Below are 22,344 nucleotides of genomic sequence, written 5' to 3'. Positions count from 1 at the left end.
AAGACGCCTACAATTCCTACCATGGGAAACTATTTGTGGGGCTGCTGATTTACTTAGCAGCTTCTTTCAAAGCAGAGCTCATGTAAAATTCATCGAGTGACGCGCAGGAATAGATCGGACCCACAGGTTGATGGCGAGGGCGATAGCTGCGGTAGATTATGTCACTGACATTGACAAAGGCAAAGCTTTGGGGACGTGAAATAATTGATGGTTTTAGAGATAAACTACGCCTTTGAGTTGTCATCTTCCATCCCAGTAATGTGACACTACCTTTGATCAGTTTTATCAGTGTGTGCATACAGATGGATTGGGTGCTATGAATTACTTACGACCTTCAGATTCACGCGCAGAGCATGGACGCTATTGCTTGTGACATCTCGTAGAAGTTATTGAGAATGGTACACCGGCAGGTAGCAAGGCTTGAATAATGCAATAAACAATCGTGTTATCATCTATAATGTGAGGTACAGAGTTGCAATAACCTGCCGTGTCACAGTCAGTCCCACTTTCCCCTCCTATCATGACAGAAAGACGTGCTTTTACATTGCACCTGCCCTGACCACAGGATGTCCCAGAGTGCTTCAGAACCAGTGACGTATATTTGAAGTGTGGTCACTGTTGCAAGGAAATTTTGTAGCCGATTTGAGCACAGCAAGCTCCCACAAGAAGCATTCTGATTGCTACCAGATGAACTGTCTTGGTAATGTTGACTGAGGAATAATTATTGACCAGGACAGAGGGGCTCTCTCCGCTACACTTCTTCAAATAGTCCAACAGGATCTTTCACATCCACCTGAGAGGGTAGACGGGGCTTCAGTTTAACATCTCCTCCGAAAGACATCAGCTCTGACAGTGAAGCACTCCTCAGTCTCTGACGGTCTCCACACCTTACCGTCACTCTATCGCCGATCGCTGTGTCCTGCAGGCTGGAATCCTGAAAAGGAAGTCGCAACAACACAATCGTATCACAGCGGCATTATCAAACAAAGCACTCAGCACTCTCCATACAATACCCACCCAATCACCCTTCGGCCTTCCCTTTATACTCGTCTTTTGGGTGCATTTGCCTGGCCTTGTGTCCTCATCCCAGGGCCTGCAGCATGGTCGGTGGAAGACTGCTGCATTTCAACTTGGGAGACCGTCTGTAGCCTTGCAGAATAAGCCTCAATCGGCTTTGGGCCAGGAGAGCCCGGATCGGGACTACAGCACCTTGGTATGGGTGATGGCAATCTGGGCTGGTTACCAGACTGGCAACAGCAAGGGCACTGGTTGTGATGGGAGGACGAATATTGTTATCCTGGGGGGGGGGGGGGGGGGGGGGAGACAGTAGATTCGGGCTCCACAGAGTCCCTGCTACTTCCCCAGGAACGGTGCCCCAACACGTGACCTGCTGGAGGACGGATTCATGGACTGTTGCTACAGCCTACATGCCGCTTTGACCGTTGCTACCGTGATTATGACGCCATGAAACTTCACAAGGTCAGTCGCCGCACCGTCTGCAGCATTCTGCAGTTGGGTGGTTTGTGATTACACTGCAAAGGAAGCTGGGAGGTTGACCACGCGTTGCTGTGCCACGGTTGGGTCTGCTAGTGTGTCAATGGAGTTGGCCATCACTTCCACACTGGTAAGGATGGGCTCCAAACTCTGCACAAAGCCCTGTGTTAATTGTAGCTTGACTCCTTCACCGTGACAGCGTCCTTGGCGGCAGGCCGGGTTGGGGGTGGGGGGGGGGGGGGGGGGGAGAGTTGGTACCCATAGCTACCCTTTCACCCTCCCTCGCTGCAGTCCAGTCATGCCATGTGACTCACCACACGGAGACTCAACCCCAAAGCTAAAGTTTAATACTGTGCCAGTCTGAGCTGGCGAGTGTGAGCATGATTGAGCGATGACGGGTTTTTGCCTTATCAGTTTCTTCTTCATCTGGGTGGTTTTTGGGTATCTGTGATAAGTAGAAAAACGCGACACATGGAGAGGTTGAATAAACTCGGTTTGTTCTCAATGGAACGACGGAGGTTGAGGGGGGCGGCCTGATAGAGGTCTACAAAATTATGAGGGGCATGAGTGGATAGTCAGAGGCTTTTGCCCAGGGTAGAGGGGTCAATTACTAGGGGGCATAGGTTTAAGGTGCACGGGGCAAGGTTCAGAGGGGATGTACGAGGCAGAGAGGGTAGTGGGTGTCTGGATCTCGCTGCTGTAGGAGGTGGTGGAAGCAGAGACAATAGTGACGTTTAAGGGGCATCTTGACAAATACATGAATGCGATGGGAATAGAGGGATACAGACCCAGGAAGTGGAGAAGATTTTAGTTTAGACGGGCAGCATGGTCGGCACAGGCTTGGAGGGCCGAAGGGCCTGTTCCTGTGCTGTACTTTTCTTTGTTCTTTGTATGTTGATCATTAAATATAAAAGCAAATTACTGCGGATGCTGGAATCTGAAACAAAAACAGAAAGCACTGGACCATCTCAGCAGATCTGTCAGCATCTGTGGACAGAGAAGGGAGCTAACGTTTTGAGCCTGGGTGACTCTTTGTCAAAGCATGTGGATCACAATTCATTGCGGATTGTCGAACGAGGGTGAAGGGGGATATGAGAAGGAGGAGGAATGGGTAGGGACAGATAACCAACTTTGATCATTGCAGCCCAGCCACTGGCCATGGATTTGTGACAACCTCTCCAGTGACGATGAACATCATCCTTCCGCGGGAGGTGAACAAAAATAGCTGTGCCTGTACCCACCAATTCGCTGCTGCTGCGGCTGACTTTCCACCTGCCGGAGAGGGGAATGTGTGTCAGCGAGGCTGGTTATGTGTCTGCAAGAGTTGAACAGCTGGTGGTGTGTGCAAAGCCGGGAGATGGGAGTGGCTTGCAGTCGTGTAAGTAAGTGAGGGCGAGGTGAAGTTGGGTTTGAGTTGCCTTTGATAAATTGCTGGCGTGTGATTGGAGGGTTTGTGGTGAATGGAGTAGAGTCTGCCTTGCAACACTATGAGTATGAGGCTTGTGGCGCAGTTGATAGGATATATTCATTTACCTGTTGCATAGAACTTTGGTGAGGCTCAGCTGGAGTACTGTGTGCAATTCTGTTCACCTCACTAGAAGAAGGATATGATTGCACTGGAGGGGGTGCAGAGGAGATTCACCAGAATGTTGCCTGGGATGGAACATTTAAGTTATGAAGAGAGGTTGGACAGGGTGTTTCCCTTGGAGCAAAGAAGACTGAGCGGCGACCTGAACAAGGTGTCCAGGATTATGAGAAGTATGGACAGGGTGGACATGGAGCAGCTGTTCCCCTCAGTTGAAGGGTCAGTCATGAGGGGACACAAGTTCAAGGGAGGTTTAGGGGGAATATGAGGAAAACCATTTTACTCAGAGTGTGCTGATGATCTGGAATGCGTTGCCTGCGAGGGTGGTAGAGGCGGGTTGCCTCACATCCTTTAAAAAGTACCCGGATGAGCACTTGGCACCTCATAACATTCAAGGCCATGGGCCAAGTGCTGGCAAATGGGATTAAGTAGATAGGACAGCTGTTTTTCACATGTTGGTGCAGACTCGATGGGCCGAAGGGCCTTTTGTACACTCTGTGATTCTGTGATACCTTGACCGCTTGTGTAAGCTCATTGAACTTTTTTCAATGCACCCAGGTCCTCAGGGGTAAACTGCAAGAAGCTGTTCCCACTGCCTCCTTCATCTCAGCCTGGAGCGCCTCCTACCACCATGAAGGAAGAGAGTCTCGCTCCTCCTGTCAGCCTCTGCACCAAAGCCTCCAACATGACATTGAAGAAACTATGGACACACACACACACACGTTTTGGCCTGCCAGACCATTTCTATTGATTGTCTCCGGTCTTCATTTACTCTTGGCCAGTTTCAGCCCATGCCGCAACCAGGGGTTCACCTTGGCCTTTCAGAGAAACAGGTTGGTTTGAAGTATGGTTGGCTCTGCAAGAAGCTAGGCCACCTGTGAAGATTTGCAGCCACTCAACTGTGTGTTCAATGCCGGGCTGCACACCTCCACTTTGCATTTTGCTAACACTGTGCTCCCTGCGTCCAATATTGGGGGCTATCCAACTTGTCCGAGCTACGCACCTTCATTTCAATAATATTGTTTCAGATGCGAATGGATCGTCTGCCTGAAATATAGTTTTTGGATTGGATTGGATTTTGTTTATTGTCACGTGTACCGAGGTCCAGTGAAAAGTATTTTTCTGCGAGCAGCTCAACAGATCATTAAGTACATGAAAAGAAAAGGAAATAAACGAAAATACATAATAGGGCAACACAAGGTATACAATGTAAATACATAGACACCGGCATCGGATGAAGCATACAGGGTGTAGTGTTAATGAGGTCAGTCCATAAGAGGGTCATTTTGGAGTCAGGTAACAGCAGGGAAGAAGCTGTTTTTGAGTCTGTTCGTGCGTGTTCTCAGACTTCTGTATCTCCTGCCCGATGGAAGAAGTTGGAAGAGTGAGTAAGCCGGGTGGGAGGGGTCTTTGATTATGCTGCCCGCTTTCCCCAGGCAGCGGGAGGTGTAAATGGAACTGTTTAGGGTGCTGTTGCCAATTTTTAAACAGTTAATGTATAGAATTTGAAAAGCGTTATAACAGAATCCTGATAGAAGTTATTATTAGCTTGGTTTCCTCTCCACAGGCGCTGTTATCCTGGTGGGTTTTTTGAATAACATTTTCTCCCTTTAATCTCGGATTCCAAATATCTGCAGTATTTTCTTTTTAACATTAAAACATCTTATAGTTTTCTCAGAATTTGTGCTGGATTAGAATTGTGCAATAGCTCTCATATTTTTCTCATTCACCTGCTACAGATCTCCTTACGACATTCTTTCACGTCCCTTCGTCACCTTATTCCGATGCCACACGTTTTCATTCCCATGGGTTTAATCGTTCCCTGGGGGAGTTCATCACTGCCCAAGTACTGACCACGATTGGAAATAGCACCGCCGCCCACTCATCTCGTAAGAGGATATGAACCCGTCTGGGATTTTTATTTTCGAAATGTCAAGCGGGGAGACAATGGTGTCAATTTTGCCTTCAACCCCAGCAAGTCACCAAGTTTTACCAGCCCAATGGTTAAAGTTGGTTGTGCGGCAAATGAGTTGAGATGCAAGCGACCAGACAGAGATGACGTGAACAGATGGGCACTCATGCTAAAATATGCAGCACGGTAAGCATTGTGGTTAGCACAATTGTTTCACAGCTCCAGGGTCGCAGGTTCGATTCCGGCTTGGGCCACTGTCTGTGCGGAGTCTGCACAGCCTCCCCGTGTGTGCGTGGGTTTCCTCCGGGTGCTCTGGTTTCCTCCCACAGTCCAAAGATGTGCAGGTTAGGTGGATTGGCCATGATAAATTGCCCTTAGTGTCCAAAATTGCCCTTAGTGTTGGGTGGGTTTACTGGGTTATGGGGATAGGGTGGAGGTGTTGACCTTGGGTAGCATGCTCTTTCCAGGAGGCGGTGCAGACTCGATGGGCCGAATGGCCTCCTTCTGCACTGTAAATTCTATGATAATCTGTGATTTGTTTACAGGGTACACTGGAATGTTGTTTGTGGGAGCCCCTCAGTGGGAAATATTGTACATTTACTCCGATTATTCAAACCTCACTGCCACTCTTGGCAGTTCTGGCTGCCTTCGCAGTGAGGGCTCGATAAGCGATACTGGATTCCTTTGCCTTCTCACGGTGATGGTGCAGTGCAGTAAATTCTGGGCCAAGATTAGATACAGAAGAAATAAATAGAAATAAGATGCACTCCTTGAGAGGGAGAAAATTGGACAGCAAAACTGACACCTAGCTGGTTGCTTAATAATTCGGGCCAGCACTGAATTGATCAGTTCAGCTGGCCAAGTGATGCAGGATGTACTAACTCTGATGTTCAAGCAAATGTAACATATCTCCACCTCCAAAGGTGTTATTATCCATATTACAGTATTTTGCGATGTTCCAACAGCTCGCATCTTAGTCAGTGGTCTCATGGAAGCAGGATAAGCATGTTCTGAGGAAGAGTCATACCGACTCATAACGTTGGCTCTGTTTCCTCTTCACAGATGCGACAAGATCTGGTGAGTTTTTCCAGCACTTCCTGTTTTTTTATTAAACACGCATGAGTCAACTTTGATTCAGTCAGTACTGCCTCTGATTACAGCTCTGAGTCACGCTTCAGGACTCCAATGCACAAAATTTATTGATTTGATTTGATTTGACTTGATTTATTGTCACATGTACCAAAGTGCAGTGAAAAGTATTTTTCTGCACCCGAGGGAACGTACACAGTACGTACACAGTAGACGAAAAGAATCATCGACAGAGTACATTGACAAATGTTACATCGACAAAACGGTGATTGGTTACAGTGCGGAACAAGGGGCCAAACAAAGCAAATACAGGAGCAAGAGCAGCATGGGGCGTCGTGAATGGCGTTCATACAGGGAACAGATCAGTCCGAGGGAGAGTCGTTGAGGAGTCTAGTAGCTGTGGGGAAGAAGCTGTTCCTATGTCTGAATGTGCGGGTCTTCAGACTTCTGTATCTTCTGCCTGATGGAAGGGTCTGGAAGAAGGCAATGTTTGGGTGGGAGGGGTCTCTGATAATGCTGTCTGCCTTCCTGAGGCAGCGGGAGGTGTAGACAGAATCAATGTGGGGGTGGCAAGCTTGTGTGATGCGTTGGGCTGAGTTCACCACAGTCTGCAGTTTCTTGCGATCTTGGGCCGAGCAGTTGCCATACCAGGCTGTGATGCAGCCGGATAGGATGCTCTCTATGGCACATCTGTAGAAGTTTGTGAGAGCCGATGCAGACATGCCGAATTTCTTTAGCTTCCGTAGGAAGTAGAGACGTTGTTGGGCTTTCCTGACTGTTGCATCAATGTGAGGGAGTGCTGCCTAGCCAGAGCTGCTGTCTTATGAACGAGGCGTTAAATTGAGGTCCGGTTCGCTCTCGTCGGGGCATGTACAACATCCCATGACAAAATTGAGAAGCAGAGCAGGGGATTATCCCCGGTGTCCTGGACAATATTTATCTCTCAGTCGACGTCACCCAAAGACAGATAGTCTGGTCATTTTGGCTTTTCACCAGACGTTCTGACGAAAAGCAGAAAGGACTCGAAATGTTAACTCTGCTTCCTCTCTCCTTACAGATGCCGCCAGACCGGCTGAGTTCTTCCCGCGTTCCCTGTTCTTTGTTCAGATTCCAGCATCCGCAGCATTTTGCATATTTTGTCTGGTGGTATGTTGTTTTTGGGATCTTGCTGTGTGCACATTGGTTGCTGCATTTGTTACATTTCAACAACGGCTGTACTTCAAAAGCACTTCATTGATTGTAGCATTCTTTGAGATGCCCTGTGGTTGTGAAAGTTGCTTGTACAAATGCGCCATTGTAAAATCAGAGTGAACGGCAGCGATTTGATGGGACCTGTGTCTCAAAGCCCAGCATGTGATGAATAGAAAGATCAGTCTTACTTCAAACTTTTATGGTCGTTCTTTTTCCAACGAGGAATGTGAGCAGGTTTTTGCAAGGGGGGATCCATCAGCTGCACAGAATCCCTACAGTGCAGAAGGAGGCCATTCGGCCCATTCAATCTGCACCGACTCTCTGAAAGAGCACCTTACCTATGCCCACTCCCCCGCCCCATTCCCGTAACCCCACCTGATCTGTACGTCTCTGGCCACTGGAATGTTGGGAAAATAGGGCGAAATACGAAACGGTCTGGAGAATGCAAATGAGTGGAGGTTTCTCGCAGCTTCTGCTCTTCCTGTCAATCCCTGACATTGACGCGATTGACATTTCTCTAAACTAAGTAGATTGGGAGTGGACTGTGCCAGTTCTCAGCAGAGTCTCTACTCATCATTGCAATGTGTGGGTTTACTGGTTGCCAATAAAAACAAAATGTACTAGCTGTTGTGTTCTGTGGCCTCGCTGCAGTCATGATACTAACAGAACTGGTGATGACTAACTTTGAATGATGTTTTATTGTATCATCGGCAACCAACACTTGATGGCATAATTTTCATAATGATCAGCTGTTTCAGAGGACAAAAGTTACTCTGAAGTTAGCACTCAAACTTTTCATAGTGCCTTGGTGCTTAATGTTTCGAGATCCGTAAACAATGCACAGTTGGGAAATGTAATTGGTCGGGTGAGGATTATTTCAAAACAAACAAACGCAACTCCAGATATTCTGAAATATATTTATTGCCATTTTAACCACGACAATTATTTTTAAGGCACAAGATTACGCTAATAATTGTCAGTCAAGTTGCAGCATAACAAGTGACCTGTACGTTCTGATGTGTTATAGAACATAGAACAGTACAGCACAGAACAGGCCCTTCAGCCCTCGATGTTGTGCCGAGCAATGATCACCCTACTTAAACCCACATACCCGTAACCCAACAATCCCCCCATTAACCTTACACTACGGGCAATTTAGCATAGCCAATCCACCTAACCTGCACATCTTTGGACTGTGGGAGGAAACCGGAGCACCCGGAGGAAACCCACGCACACACAGGGAGGACGTGCAGACTCCACACAGACAGTGACCCAGCTGGGAATCGAACCTGGGACCCTGGAGCTGTGAAGCATTGATGCTAACCACCATGCTACCATGCATACCATACTGTTATGGTGGAGGAACTTGGAAGTGGTGTGAATTTCAGTGTTGGTGTGACCAGCCTTATCATAAGTCCAGAGATACAGTTGGCCAATGTTTAATCTCCTGTCCCTTGTGGACTAATAGAATCAGAAAGATATGTAAATTTAGAAGGAGGCCTTTTGGCCCATTGTATCAGCGCTGCCCCTTTGAGAGTTGTACTGTGTCTCGCATCCTCACCTTTTGTCCTTAGTTCTTCACCCCGAGCAACCTGTCCAACTCCCTCTGAAGGTTATTTATGGAATCAGCCTGTCTGGCTGGAAAACCTCTTTGTCTCAGTTCGAGAGGCAGGATTTTCTGGTCCTGCTTGCTGCCGGGATCGTCCAGTCGTGCCCAAAGCCAATGGACTTTGGGCTGCGCTGCCAAATCCCTTGCGGCAGATCCTGCCGCACCAGGGCTGGAAAATCCCCACCTTGGTGTTTCGCCATCAATTTCCAATCTATAACTTCTGGTTGTATTGACAAACTTGCCAGAGGGAATAGTCTTTCTCTCTTTGCTCTATCAAAACCTATCATCATCTTGAAAGTCTCTATTTGGTCTCCTCTTAATCTTCTCTGTCCCAAAAAGAATAGTCGTAACTTTTACAAGTTCCTCACCCACAATTACATCCTGGTAAACCTCCTCTGTAGCATTTCTAAGGCTTCAATATCTTTCCTGAATGTGGTAGTTGTCCACAGGACCTTAGCTGAGGCCTAACCAGTGGTGCACAAAAGGGTTGAATGAAGATGGATAAAACATCTGTGGATATTGGTTACTTGAATAATGCATGACTGATAATTTATGAATTTTTTTTTTTTTTTGAGAGTATCCAATTCGTATTTTCCACTCAAGGGGCAATTTAGCGTGGCCAATCCACCTACCCTGCACATCTTTTGAGTTGTGTGGGTGAAATCTATGCACGCACGGGGAGAACGTGCAAACTCCACACGGACAGTGACCCAGAGCCAGGATCGAACCTGACACCTCGACGCCGTGAGGCAGCAGTGCTAACCACTTGCGCCACCGTGCTGCCCTGAAAAACAGCAGCAACTTGACACGTAAGGTAATGAAAAGCTTGGTCTACAAGATAGCGCCTTAACAGAGGAGTGAGAGAGGTAGAGGGGAAAAACATTTGAGGGAGGGAATTCCAGAACGTAGAATCCCAGGCAGCTAAAAGCACAGCCCCCAATTGTGGACCAATTAAAGTGGGAGTTGTGCAGGAGGCCAGAATTTGAGGAGAGTGTTTCGTCTTGAGCTTGGGGTCTAGATGCGATTTCTTCAGGGGTTGTCTTTTACCATGGACTGCTATTCACCGCCCACTTTGCTGGAAAGGTATGTGCCGGGTCAGAGGAGGGCATCACGTCCGGGATATATGGGGGACGGATCACGGGGGCGGGGCAGGTCTCAGTGGAGAAGGCGAAGGCTAGGTGGGAGGAGGAGCTGGGTCCCATTTTGGAGGAGGAGATGTGGAGCAGGGTGGAATGTACGTCATCCTGCGTGAGGCAACTCAAGGTTGTGTTCAGGCCACATTTTTAAAAATAATAATCTTTATTGTCACAAGTAGGCTTACATTAACACTGCAACAAAGTTACTGTGAAAATCCCCTAGTCGCCACATTCCGGAGCCTGTTCGGGTACAGGGAGGGAGAATTCAGAATGTCCAAACAGTACGTCTTTCGGGACTTGTGGGAGGAAACTGGAGCACCCGGAGGAAACCCACACAGACACGGGGAGAACGTGCAGGCTCTGCACAGACAGTGACCCAAGCCGGGAATCAAACCCGGGACCCTGGAGCTGTGAAGCAACAATGCTAACCTCTGTGCTACCGTGCTGTCCACTCTCACCAAGACCAGAATGCGTCATTTTTTGCAAGGGCATTGAGGATAGGTGTGCGTGGTGCCCGAGAGGGCCTGCAAACCATGCGCACATGTTCTGGTCCTGCCCCAAGTTGGTGGGTTTTGGGGGGCCTTATGTTAACACCATATTGGCAACTTTAAATGTGGATTTGGAGCCCTGCCCATTATTTGCAATATTCGGGGTGTCAGGCCAGCCGAAATTGAGGATGGGGCTGACGGCAAATGCGTTGGCTTTTGCCTCCCTGCTGGCCCGGCAGTGGATCCTGGAGTTGGAGACAGGTGGTGTCATAATATACATCCATGTATATGATGGAGTGCAGACAGGCAGTGATTGACACACAGGATGACCAGTGAGCACACAGAACACAGCAGCTAATCATCAGACAGGACACGACCACTATAAAGCCAGAGGGCACCAGTTTTCCCCGCTCTCTCGGGATCCAGCCTCCGGGATAGTCAGAGCTCGTGAGCATAGTCAATGCACACACCATGTGGTAGTCAGCAAGTCTGGTCAGGCTAGCCTCAGGTCTCCAGTCAAGTCAGCATAGTGTCAACCCACAGTCGGATTTGTAAAATAGTTAGATGTTAAATAAAATCGTGTTGCATCTCATCAAGTGTTGGAAGACTGTCTCTCGCTGCACTGCATCAAACGCAGTCCACATAGACCCAGCCTACCCAACACATCAGGTGGTACTGACCAGTGCCACAGCATGGTTGGGTGACTTGTTGGGGTTTTCACATCGCGAGAAGGGGCGTGATTGACAGATTCGATTGCAGATAGCGTCCGTTTATATTGCATTTCCGGGATCTGGTCAGTGTTAGCTGTTAGGGAGGGTGTTCTGTTGGTGAGGTTATAATTGTTGGGGGACTTTTTATTTTTGTTAGGTATGGTTTATTGAGGTTGTTGATGCATGTTTTATTGTTTGGCTGTTACTGATGTAAAAAAATGTTAAAAACTCTATAAAAATATTTTCAAAAGAAAAAGCAATCTCTCCGAACTGCCCAGTGCCTATGACATGCAAATTCAAAAAAACTGATGAGATTGCTAAAAAAAAAATGCAAATTGGAATATTGCACCAGTAAAAAGCGTGTGAATATTTAAATGAACACAGAAATTGTTGTTACTCAAAAGGGACCCCGGCTGTTTGATGTTTAAAATTCAATTTCATACTTAAAACAGAATCTTATTGAAAAATAGATGTTGCTCCAATTAATCCAATCATTCTGATAGGCCTTGAAATACTTTGCAAGGGAACAAAATATATTAGATGCTTTCTCTCAAAGCTTGAAGCCACCAAACATCAAATGTAAGATTATTTTAACGTTCAGTGGGTGAATGCAACAAAGATAAATCTGTCGCTGCATCTCCTCAGCACCTATCTAATTTATTTGTCCTGGATTGATTTAGATTTCATTCAACTGGTTGTTACACAAGAACTGAAGACCTGTTTTCAAAAGCAAATAGGATATTGCAATGATCCATGTGAAGAATTAATCTTCTCTGCTGAAACCTGGAACTTATGGATCTACTGCTTTCAAATTTAGCTTTGGCACATTGCGCAGTCAAAGACAATTACAGCCCTGAATTTGTGCTTCTGACAAGGTCAATGCCTGGATTATTGTAAACACAGGCATTCTCTGACTCGGGAAAGAGTGAACGAGCCTCATCACATCTTGTGACTTGAGCCCTCCCACGAGTTGAAGCTGTCTTGACTCCTCAAGACACAGGAAGGTACGCCATTGGTTTGAGGGTAGGAATTTGGGGGAGTCAGCAGCTCTTGAAAGATTGCTGCTCAAAAGGTGCTTTTCTGATTGGAGGGCTGTGACTAGTGGTGTTCCACAGGGATCAGTGCTGGGACCTTTGCTGTTTGTAGCATATGAAAATGCTTATTGTCACGAGTAGGCTTCAAATGAAGTTGCTGTGAAAAGCCCCTAGTCGCCACATTCCGGCACCTGTTCGGGGAGGCTGTTACAGGAATCGAACCGTGCTGCTGGCCTGCTTGGTTTGCTTTCAAAGCCAGCAATTTAGCGTTGTGCTAAACAGCCCCTTGTATATAAATGATTTGGAGGAAAATGTAACTGGTCTGATTAATAAGTTTGTGGGCAACATAAAAGTTGGTGGAACTGCAGATAGCGATGAGGACTGTCAGAGGAAACAGCAGGTGATAGGCCAATTGGAGACTTGGGCAGAGAGATGGCAGATGAAGTTTAATCCAGACCAATGAACAGACAGAGTATAGAAGGATACAGGCAGTTGGTCTAGACAGGACATGTGATCGGCGCAGGTTTGGAGGGCCAAAGAGACAGTTCCTGTGCTGTATTGTTCTTTGTTATTTTGTTCTTTGTTCTTTAATTGTGAGGTAATGTACTTTGGAAGGTCCAATACAGGTGGGAAATATACAGTAAATGGCATAATCCTTCAGAGTATTGACAGGCAGATGGCTCTTGTTTACAGGTCCACAGGTTACTGAGAGTGGCAACTCAGGTGGAGACATTAGTCAAGAAGGAATATGCATGCTTGCCTTCACTGCCGGGCATTGAGTATGAAAATTGGAAAGTCATGCTGCAGCTGTATAGAACCTTAGTTAGGCCACACTTGGAGTATAGTGTTCAATTCTGGTCGCCACACTATCAGAAGGATGTGGAGGCTTTAGAGAGGGTGCAGAAGAGATTTGCCAGGATGATGCCTGGTATGGAAGGTATTAGCTACGAGGAGAGACTAGATAAACTTGGTTTGTTCTCACTGGAATAATGGAGGTTGAGGGGCGACCTGAGAGAAGTCTACAAAATTATGAGGGGCATGGACAGAGTGGATAGTCAGAAGCTTTTTCCCAGAATGGAAGAGTTAATTACTAGAAGATACAGGTGAGTGGCAAAGTTTAGAGGAGATGGTGGAAGCAGGTACGAAAGTGACTTTTAAGGGGCGTCTTGACAAATCGATGAATAGGAATAGAAGGATACGGACACTGGAAGTGTAGAAGGTTTTGGTTAGGTTTTGGCCAGCATGGTCAGCACAGGCCTGGAGGGCCAAAGGGAGTCTTCCTGTTCTGCACTTTTCTTTGTTCTTTGTAATTCTTAAAACTAAAAGGAAACATTTCAACTTCTAACTTATATCTTCTCTATCTCCAATTGAGCAAAACCCATTACAGGTCAAAAGCCCCTTGAAAATAAAGTTAGTAAACATGGAGATCCTCACTGTCCTCTGAGTAGAGAGTTGCTTTCAGCAAAGGAGAGTGACCCTTTCCAATCACAACCTGCAATTCCTTCTGTTTTTGGCCAACCAAAAACTAAACTGCCCGCTGCAGACCTGGCTCCTCACAGTAATTACATCATCTCCTTTCCACTCAGAGCCCGTGACCATGCATACCTAAGTCTAAACACAATCCCTTTAACAATCTAAACCCACAGGGAACCTTCATTCTATAAAGAAAATGCTATCAGTCCTATATAGGTAAACAAGTGAATGGTTCGAATCAGTGATTACCTTACTTTTATGTCACTTTAATTACATCTTTTGCAGGCACACCGCCTGCCTGTATGTTAAACAAAGGTCTAAAGAAAAAATTACTGCAAAAGATATGTAATACAATATATATAAACATTTCTTACGTTCATCACAATGTTTGATAGCTTGTGCAGTTCTCATCCTCAGTGTGTGTAGCCGATTATGGAACTGTGATTGTCCCAAGAATGTCACCGTTGGCAGAGACAAAGCTCCATCTCAAATCCAATAAGAAAGAAAGTTTTGCATTTCGTTCGCAGCTTTCACAACCCAGAACAGTTTACAACCAATGACATTTTTTTGACGCGGTTACTGTTGAAATGTAGGAAATATGTCTCAAATAGTCGATTTGTGCTCAGCAAGATGGTCACCTGTTTTGTAACAGTTAGTTGGAGCAAGTTTCTCGTTACTCATTCATTGGCTGTGGGCATCGCCGGCAAGACCAACATTTATTGCCCGTTACTACATGTCCTTGAGAATCACAGAGTGGTTACAGCTCAGAACGAGACCATTCAGCTCATGCTGTCTGCACCGGCTCTCCGAATGAGCAATTCACCCCATACCACTTCTCCCTGAAACACCGCATACTCTTCCTTTTCAGATAATAATAATCCAATTCCCTTTTGAATATCTCAATTGAAGTTGCCTCCACCAACCTCTCAGGGAGCTCCTTCCAGATTTGTCGTGTGAAGAAGTTTCTCCTCATATGTCCTTTGCCAATTACCTCAGATCTGTGCCCCCTCCTTCTCAATCTCTCCTCGTGAGAACTATTTCTCCCCATCGACTCTGTCCAGACCACTCATGATTTTGATTTTCCATCAAATCTCCTGGCAACCTTCTCTTCTCTGAGGAAAAGCTCCACCTTCTCCAGCCTGTCCAGGTAACCGAAGTTCCCCATCATTGGACCCACCTAGATCACTCTTTTCTGCACTCTCTCTAATGCCTGCATGTCTTCCCTAAAGTCAGGTGCCCAGACCTGCGGATTGAGCCCCTTTTCGAGCAGCTGAAGTCCGTTAGAATGGGCAATGAATGCGCAGTGCACCAGGGTGGGCAAGCTGCCTTCTGGCATCAGGAGGAAATGGCGCGGGAAGTGTACCCAGCTCACCCGACACTTGAAACCTAGCATACCTACAAGGCAGAGAACCCAGCCGACGTTTGAGATATTGTACACAAGCTTCTTTGTGTCAAGAAATGTTCTGTGTGGCACTTAAAACGTTGCACTGTATCCGAATAAGGCATGCGCCAAACTGCCATCAAACACTATCTGCAATTTAATGCACTCTGCTGCTGAGATGTAAACCGACCACGAGAAGGGCTAGTTCGCTGTTTCATCCTGTGATACGAGGCACCATGTGATGTTTTCAGGAGAAAATCGGTGCGCTCGCCATCAGGAAAGAAAATGTGCACCGGTTGGGAGGCCCACTTTAGAAGCATGGGCAGAAAATCGCTGATGGTGCTCCTCCTTTCCAGCGCAGCACTGAAGGGGTGTTGTGCTGTCGGGGGTTCCATCTTGTGGATGAGGCGCCAAAATCATCAGCCCTTTCGTATCTTTGATTGCCGTTTAATGCTGCCCAGCATCGGAAACCGACAACGCTGTCGATTATCGATGACGTGGGTTTGCTCTGTCTTGCCGTGCCTTTTCCTGGTATTTAGTTCTCAATTCTGTTGATTGGTTGGTCCCCCAAACTTGACGTAAGCTGGAAAAAGCAGCTTGCGGGGCGGGGTGAGCGGATGGTGGCGTGGCGGTAGGGTGGGGGGGGGGGGGGGGGGAGGTTGGGGGCTTTGGGGGGAAGGTAATATTAGTTATTGGTAATTGTACAAAACAGTCAACATAATCATACAGTCAGGCAGCACAGAAGTGGGTATGCAATCCACCATGCCCATGCCAACTCATTCGAAGAGCTATCCACTCCCACTGCTCTTTCCACGTGGCCCTCAAAGGTTTTCCATTCTAAGTTTCTTTATCCATTTCCCTTGTGAAAGTTACCATTGAATCTGCTATCGCTGACCTTTCAGGCAGCGCATTGAAGGTCACCGTGACTTGTGTGACCTCGCCTGTGGTTCTTTTCCTGATGGCCTTAGGTCTGTGATCCCTCCTCCAGGTAACCGGCACTCCCGTCACAGTTTCCCTTTGTTTGTGTGGATTTGTTTATTGTCACGTGTACCGAGGGACAGTGAAAAGTATTTTTCTGCGAGCAACTCAACAGATCATTAAGTACATGGGAAGAAAAGGGAATAAAAGAAAATACATAATAGGGCAACACAAGGTATACAATGTAACTACATAAGGGTTTGTCAAAAACCTCCTCACCTTCTTCCCCTCTGCTGAATCGCCCCTTTACTTCTGCCCCAGAACAATCGCATCGTGTCACCCGCCTCTCCGCAAGGCTCAGGTCTCTCCTCCCAGCTGCCATTCTCCTCAATCTGCCCTCAGTTCTCTCTCCAAGGCCTTGACATCCTCTCGCAAGTGTGATGATGCCCCGAAATAGTCTCAGGTCCCCAGCTGGGGCCCGACCCGTGATTTATAATGGTCCATAATCCTTTGCTGCCGCTGGTTCAAAAGCCCCAGAACTCCCACCCTAACAGCAGGGTGGGTGTACCTACTCCTCAAGGACTGCGGCAGCCCAAGGAGGCAGCTCACCTGCGGCGTGTGAAGGGACGGGCAATAAATGCTGGCCGAGCCAGTGATGCTGAAATCCCATGAATGAGTAAAATAAGATTGGCGTAACCCCCTGGCTTTTGTGGTAATGCAGTGGTATTGCCACTCGCCTGTGTAACTTAGAGACTGACAGTCCTGGGTTCAAATCCCACTACAGCAAATGAGGGAGAAACAATACGGGCGAAATTCTCCGACCCCCATGACAGGTTGGAGAATAGCGGGAGGGCCTTCCGCTATTTTTTTGCCGCCCTCCCGCTATTCTCCCCCCCCCCCCCCCCCCCCCCCCGCCGAAGTCCCAACCCGAATCGCTGCCGCCGTTTTTTTACGGCCGGCAGCGATTCTCAGCTGTTAGATGGGCCGAAGTCCCAGCCCTTTACGCCGTTTTCACGAACGGCAAACACACCTGGTCTTGCCGTTCGTGAAAACGGCGTCACAAACTCGCTATTAATAACCATGGCACCGATTGGCACAGCAGTACCACGGCCATGCCAAGGGTGCCATGGGCCCGCGATCGGTGGGCACCGATCGCGGGCAGCGGGCCCGATGCCCGCGCACTACTTGTCCTTCCGCCGCCCCGCAGTATCCATTCGCGGGGCGGCTGAGGGGCAACCCGGCCCGCGCATGCGCGGGTTTCGCGCAAAAACGCGATGATGTCACCCGCGCATGCGCGGGTTGGAGTCTTCCAAACTGCGCATGCGCGGCTGACGTCATATGACGCGTCAGCCGGCGCTAACTCCAGCAAGCGGGCTTAACGATTTTCGTTAAGCCCGTCTTGCCGGAGCCTACGGCGTCGGGCTGCTAGCCCCGACCGGGGACCAGAATCGGTCCCCGGTCGGGAAGGGGCGCGCTGCCGTAAAACCCGCCCGGGTTTTACACCAGCTTTACGATTTCTCCCGTTTTGGGAGAATCTCGCCCTACATTTTCTACAGTTTAAAAAATAGGCTGATTGAAAAAAATAAACTGCCCAAGGTTATGGGGGACGTGGACAGGGTGGATAGGGAGCAGCTGTTCCCCTTAGTTTAAGGGTCAGTTACGAGGGGACAGAAGTTGAAGGTGAGGGGCAGGAGGTTTAGGGGGGGATTTGAGGAAAAACATTTTTACCCAGAGGGTGCTGATGGTCTGGAACGCACTGCCTGGGAGGAGTGTGAGGTGTTGGGTGCTCTGGATCCGTGGAGACTGTATCTAACTCAGCAGTAACACATACAGGCTACCAACACTTGAAATAGTACAACACTATTTTATTAAGCAAGAAACTGTTGAACATACTTTCACTGTGGGTCGACACTATGTTAGATTAAACTAAAGGCCTATGCCTATCCTAACCAGTCTATGCACTCACCACATGGTGAGGATCTGTGCTGCAAGCTGTCAGCTCTGTCCTTCTGAGAGGCTGCATCCCGAATGAGCGGGAAAACCGATGCCCTCTGTCTTTCTAGTGAGTGTGCTCTAACTGGTGATTGGCTGCGGTGTTGTGTGTGTTGATTGGTCCTACTGTGTGTCCATCAGTGTGTGTGTCTGCACAATGATATACTGGTGCATATTATGACAGAGTGGTAGAGGTGGGTTGCCTCACATCCTTTACAAAGTACCTGGATGAACATTTGGCACGGCAGAACATTCAAGGCTATGGGCCAAGTGCTGGCAAATAGGATTAGGTAGGCGGGTCAGGTGTCTTTCATAGGTCGGTGCAGGCTCGATGGGCCGAAGGGCCTCTTCTGCACTGTATTATTCTGTGATTCTCGGCCTCTATTTCTAAAGACAATGATCCCTCCAGCTTTTTTTAACAGCTTCATCAACTCACCCTGCCACCTTCAAAGTTCTCTGCACATGTATCAAATCAGCTGCTCATTATGCATGCGCCTGATTCTCATTTCCATTGATATGGAGCATCTTGCACCATCAATGGAAATTAAGAGTTCAAAGCCATAGCCGGGAGCACATGACCTGTTGCAGACAACAGGGGCGAGCACTGAATGCACCTCGTATAAACAGGGCACAACATTATTTTGGTGTCTGATGTGATTTGTATTCTGCTCAGGATCCCGTGAGTTATGCAATCAGGTTGTAAGTGAAATATGATCATCACGAATGCATCAGCCTGTGGAATCCCAATGTGGTTTCCCACAGCTACAACTGATTAACACCAATAAAACGTAGCGGCCTTTATTCCATTACTGGCTCCCACGACAAGCTTGTGCTGCTGATTGCGTTGACAAGACATTCTTCACACTTTGTGCAAACAATGCCGTCGGTTACGGCTTCATTTTGTGAAGGTGCAGCTGGTGAGTGCTGGGTTATTGCTGTAATTTGAACGGTCGTGCTTTGCTCATGTCCCCTGTACAACATAAACTCAAAGGCGGAGAGCTATTGTGCCTCATCGCAGACTAGTTACTTCCAGCTTCCCTTTCTCAAACACTTCCGCAGCTTCTCGATTCTCTCTCGTCTACCTTCAAATCATGACAACTTGATTTTCCAACTCTTCAAATGGAACTGGCTTCAGTGAAGCAATATTATTTGACCTGATCAACGCCTCTGAGCAGACGGAGTGTGGTTCGAGTATTATTGTTGTTCGCTGTATTGGATCTTGTACTACAATACACATCATAGGCATGATGCAACGGGACAAAATTAGAGTCCCGTTTTGGGTGTGGCCACGGAGAAACATTGCGCTATTTATCGGGACTTGGCCGTTTCATTTGGCCTCGGTGAGGAACGCCCGATTGAGGCTACACTTACCTCATTTCCTACACCGACGAGCTCAGCTCCCAGTACAGGACATGACTTTCGGATCTGGGAGCCATTTTTAAATGCTGCCCTGATTGTTTCATCCCCCCTCAGCCACACCACTGTGGACTCCAGACCCTTCCGCTGCACCCAACTGTGGTGATATGATTTGCATACCTGTCTGCCATTGGGGCAGAACACCGGCTTACCATTGGCCCTGGTCGGTCATGTGCCTCTCAACCGATTGGTCGAGAGGCTGAGTTAACCACGCCTCCTTGCCGAGGTATAAATAGTCAAACGCCCGGCGGTCGTCCATTTTATTGTAGACGACCGCAGGGCTAAGTTCTAGTTTATTAAAGCCTAACTTTTGTAAAGCAACTCATCTCTCATGCAATTAATGGCCCATCACCAACTTACCTCTTATGGGTCCTTGAGCTGTCCCCCCTGATGTGTTGGGTATGCTGGGTCTGTGATGACTGCGTTTACCAGAGCAGTGAGAGAGACAGGCTACCAACACTTGTAGAACTACAACTCTATTTTATTTAACTATGAGCTGTTAAACATACTTGCACTGTGGGTTGACACTATGTTAGGTTGACTGGAGACCTGAGGCTAATCTGACCAGACTATACTGCCGGCACATGGTCGATGTTTGTATTGCTGATCACGGGCTCTGGCTGTCTCGGAGGCTGCATCCCGAGAGAGCAGGAAAACTAGTGCCCTCTGGCTTTATAGTGGCCGTGTCCTGTCTGGTGATTGGCTGCTGTGTTCTGTGTGTTGATTGGTGTTTCAGTGTCTGTCTATGCACCATCATATACACCCCCCACCTCACCCACCTCTGAAGGGCAAGGTGCCCACTGGCCCGGTCCCTAGCATGGGCACCTTGGCACTGCCAGTCTGGCACCCTGGTCGTGCCCCTACCAGTCCAGCAGTGCCACTGGGGCAATGCGGCAGTGCCAGGATAACAGTGCTTGCGGCCAGGGTGGCAGGCGAAGGTGGCCAGGTGCCAGCTGGGGTGCCAGGGCACTGCCTTCCCAGAGCCCCACCATCTGGGGGTCTCTAATGGCCTGGGAGACCCCCCCCCCAGGTGCTGTTACTCCGAGTCCATGTTTGTGGAAACCAATGTTAAACTCTGCGCTGGCGAGGTCTCGCAGGTGAGTCCGTTAGTTCTCAGGTGCCGGGTGAATATGTTATTCACGAGGCTTTTTGAGCATCGTGAATCTCTCGAGAGGCCTCCCGCGAGATTGAACGTCCTCATCGCGTCACCAAGTCGGGCGGGACGAGGCTGTTAAATCATGCCCCATGTCCCCGGATGGCTTATGCCTGTCTAATGGTACATCCATTTTAGCTGCTATGTGACTGATCTTAGTCACTGACTTCACTGTACTTCCTTTGTGGTTAAGTTCCATTATTATGGGCAGAATCCTGTTCTCTCCTGTGTGGCGGGTTTGGTGGTGGTGAGGGCATTTAATCAGGCGGAAAGGTGGCAGTGGGGCCCCAGCCACCTTCCCCACCTCCGCCACGATAAATCCATTGCGGGAAGGCCCATGGATGACGTTTCCATCCCAGTACCAATTGAGATACTTAAGTGGATAATCAGTGTCCACTTAAGGACCTCCTCCAGCCACCGTTCGTACGAAACCATCAGTAGGTGGTGTGACGTTCCTTGTGGAGTCCCTCAAGATGGCTAAAAGTTGTAGAGTTGACAAAAGCATCAAGCTATTGGGCATCACGGTAGCATAGTGGTTAGCACAATTGCTTCACAGCTCCAGGGTCCCAGGTTCGATTCCTGGCTGGGTCACTGTCTGTGCGGAGTCTGCACGTTCTCCCTGTATCTGCGTGGGTTTCCTCCAGGCGCTCTGGTTTCCTCCCAGTGTCCTTAGTGTCCAAAAAATGTTAAGTGGGGGTTATTGGGTTACGGGGATACGGTTGATGCGTGGGCTTTAGTAGGGTGCTCTTTGTCAGGGCCGGTGCAGACTCGATGGGCCAAACGGCCTCCTTCTGCACTGTAAATTCTATGACTCTATGTATTTCAAACAATGCTAGTTTATTTAAATACTTTACATGATTTGCACACATTACGAAGTAATAGCTAAGAAAAGAACAGTATTTAATCTATGCTCCCAAAATCTATATCTTTTGAATACAACTGACATCTTTTCTCAGCCCTTCACTAATACCTTGTCCAATACCTTCTCCAACACCTCCCAGAACTCCAGGAGGCACAGTATATTTATTAGAGTACTCTATGGTGCCATCTGGTGTTGCGATACATGAACAGCATCTTGTTAAACTTTTACACTCCCTTGTTGCACATATCATTACAGGTGGGCCCTCGACATATGGAGAGTGTGGTGATATGCATCACTGTAAATACACAAGGGGTTAATGTAAATACACTACGACTAATTAAACACGAGAGGGAGCACCAGAGACATCATCACATGCAGACATACAGCTAATGAACACATAGAATAGGACATGACCAATGGACAGTCAAGACACCCAGAGGTGACACTACCACAAGGGGGCATTACACAACCCATATATAAGGACATGGCACACATGCTCTTCCTCTTTCCACAGGTGACACTTAGAGAGAAGGACAGGGGCAGATCAGAAGCACCACACCCACCATGTGGCTTAGAGCAGACTGGTTAGTTAGACTGAGTTACTATAGCAAGATTAGCAGGAGAGTCGAACTCATAGAAACTGTGTTAATGGTTCAATAAATCACGTTGAATTTACGTCAATGTCTGGAGTATCTTTTGGTCAAAGCTCCATCGAGTTGCAGCCTGTGTTATCCCACAGTATATAACACAACAGAGAGCATGAGAAGCAAATCCATGTGGGAAGGCGAGGGTGACTCTCTTGTTCAGTGCCGGATCGAGGTACCTCACCACTGGTCTGGGATCCAGCGGCAATCCTAAGACTCTAGTTGGTGTTGAACCGGCAGTAGCCACCCCCTCCCTG

Source organism: Scyliorhinus canicula, chromosome 14 (assembly GCF_902713615.1).
Source record: "Scyliorhinus canicula chromosome 14, sScyCan1.1, whole genome shotgun sequence".
In the NCBI taxonomy this organism is placed as follows: Eukaryota; Metazoa; Chordata; class Chondrichthyes; order Carcharhiniformes; family Scyliorhinidae; genus Scyliorhinus; species Scyliorhinus canicula.
The sequence above is the reverse complement of the archived record's forward strand: the minus strand, read 5'-3'. Positions refer to the sequence as shown.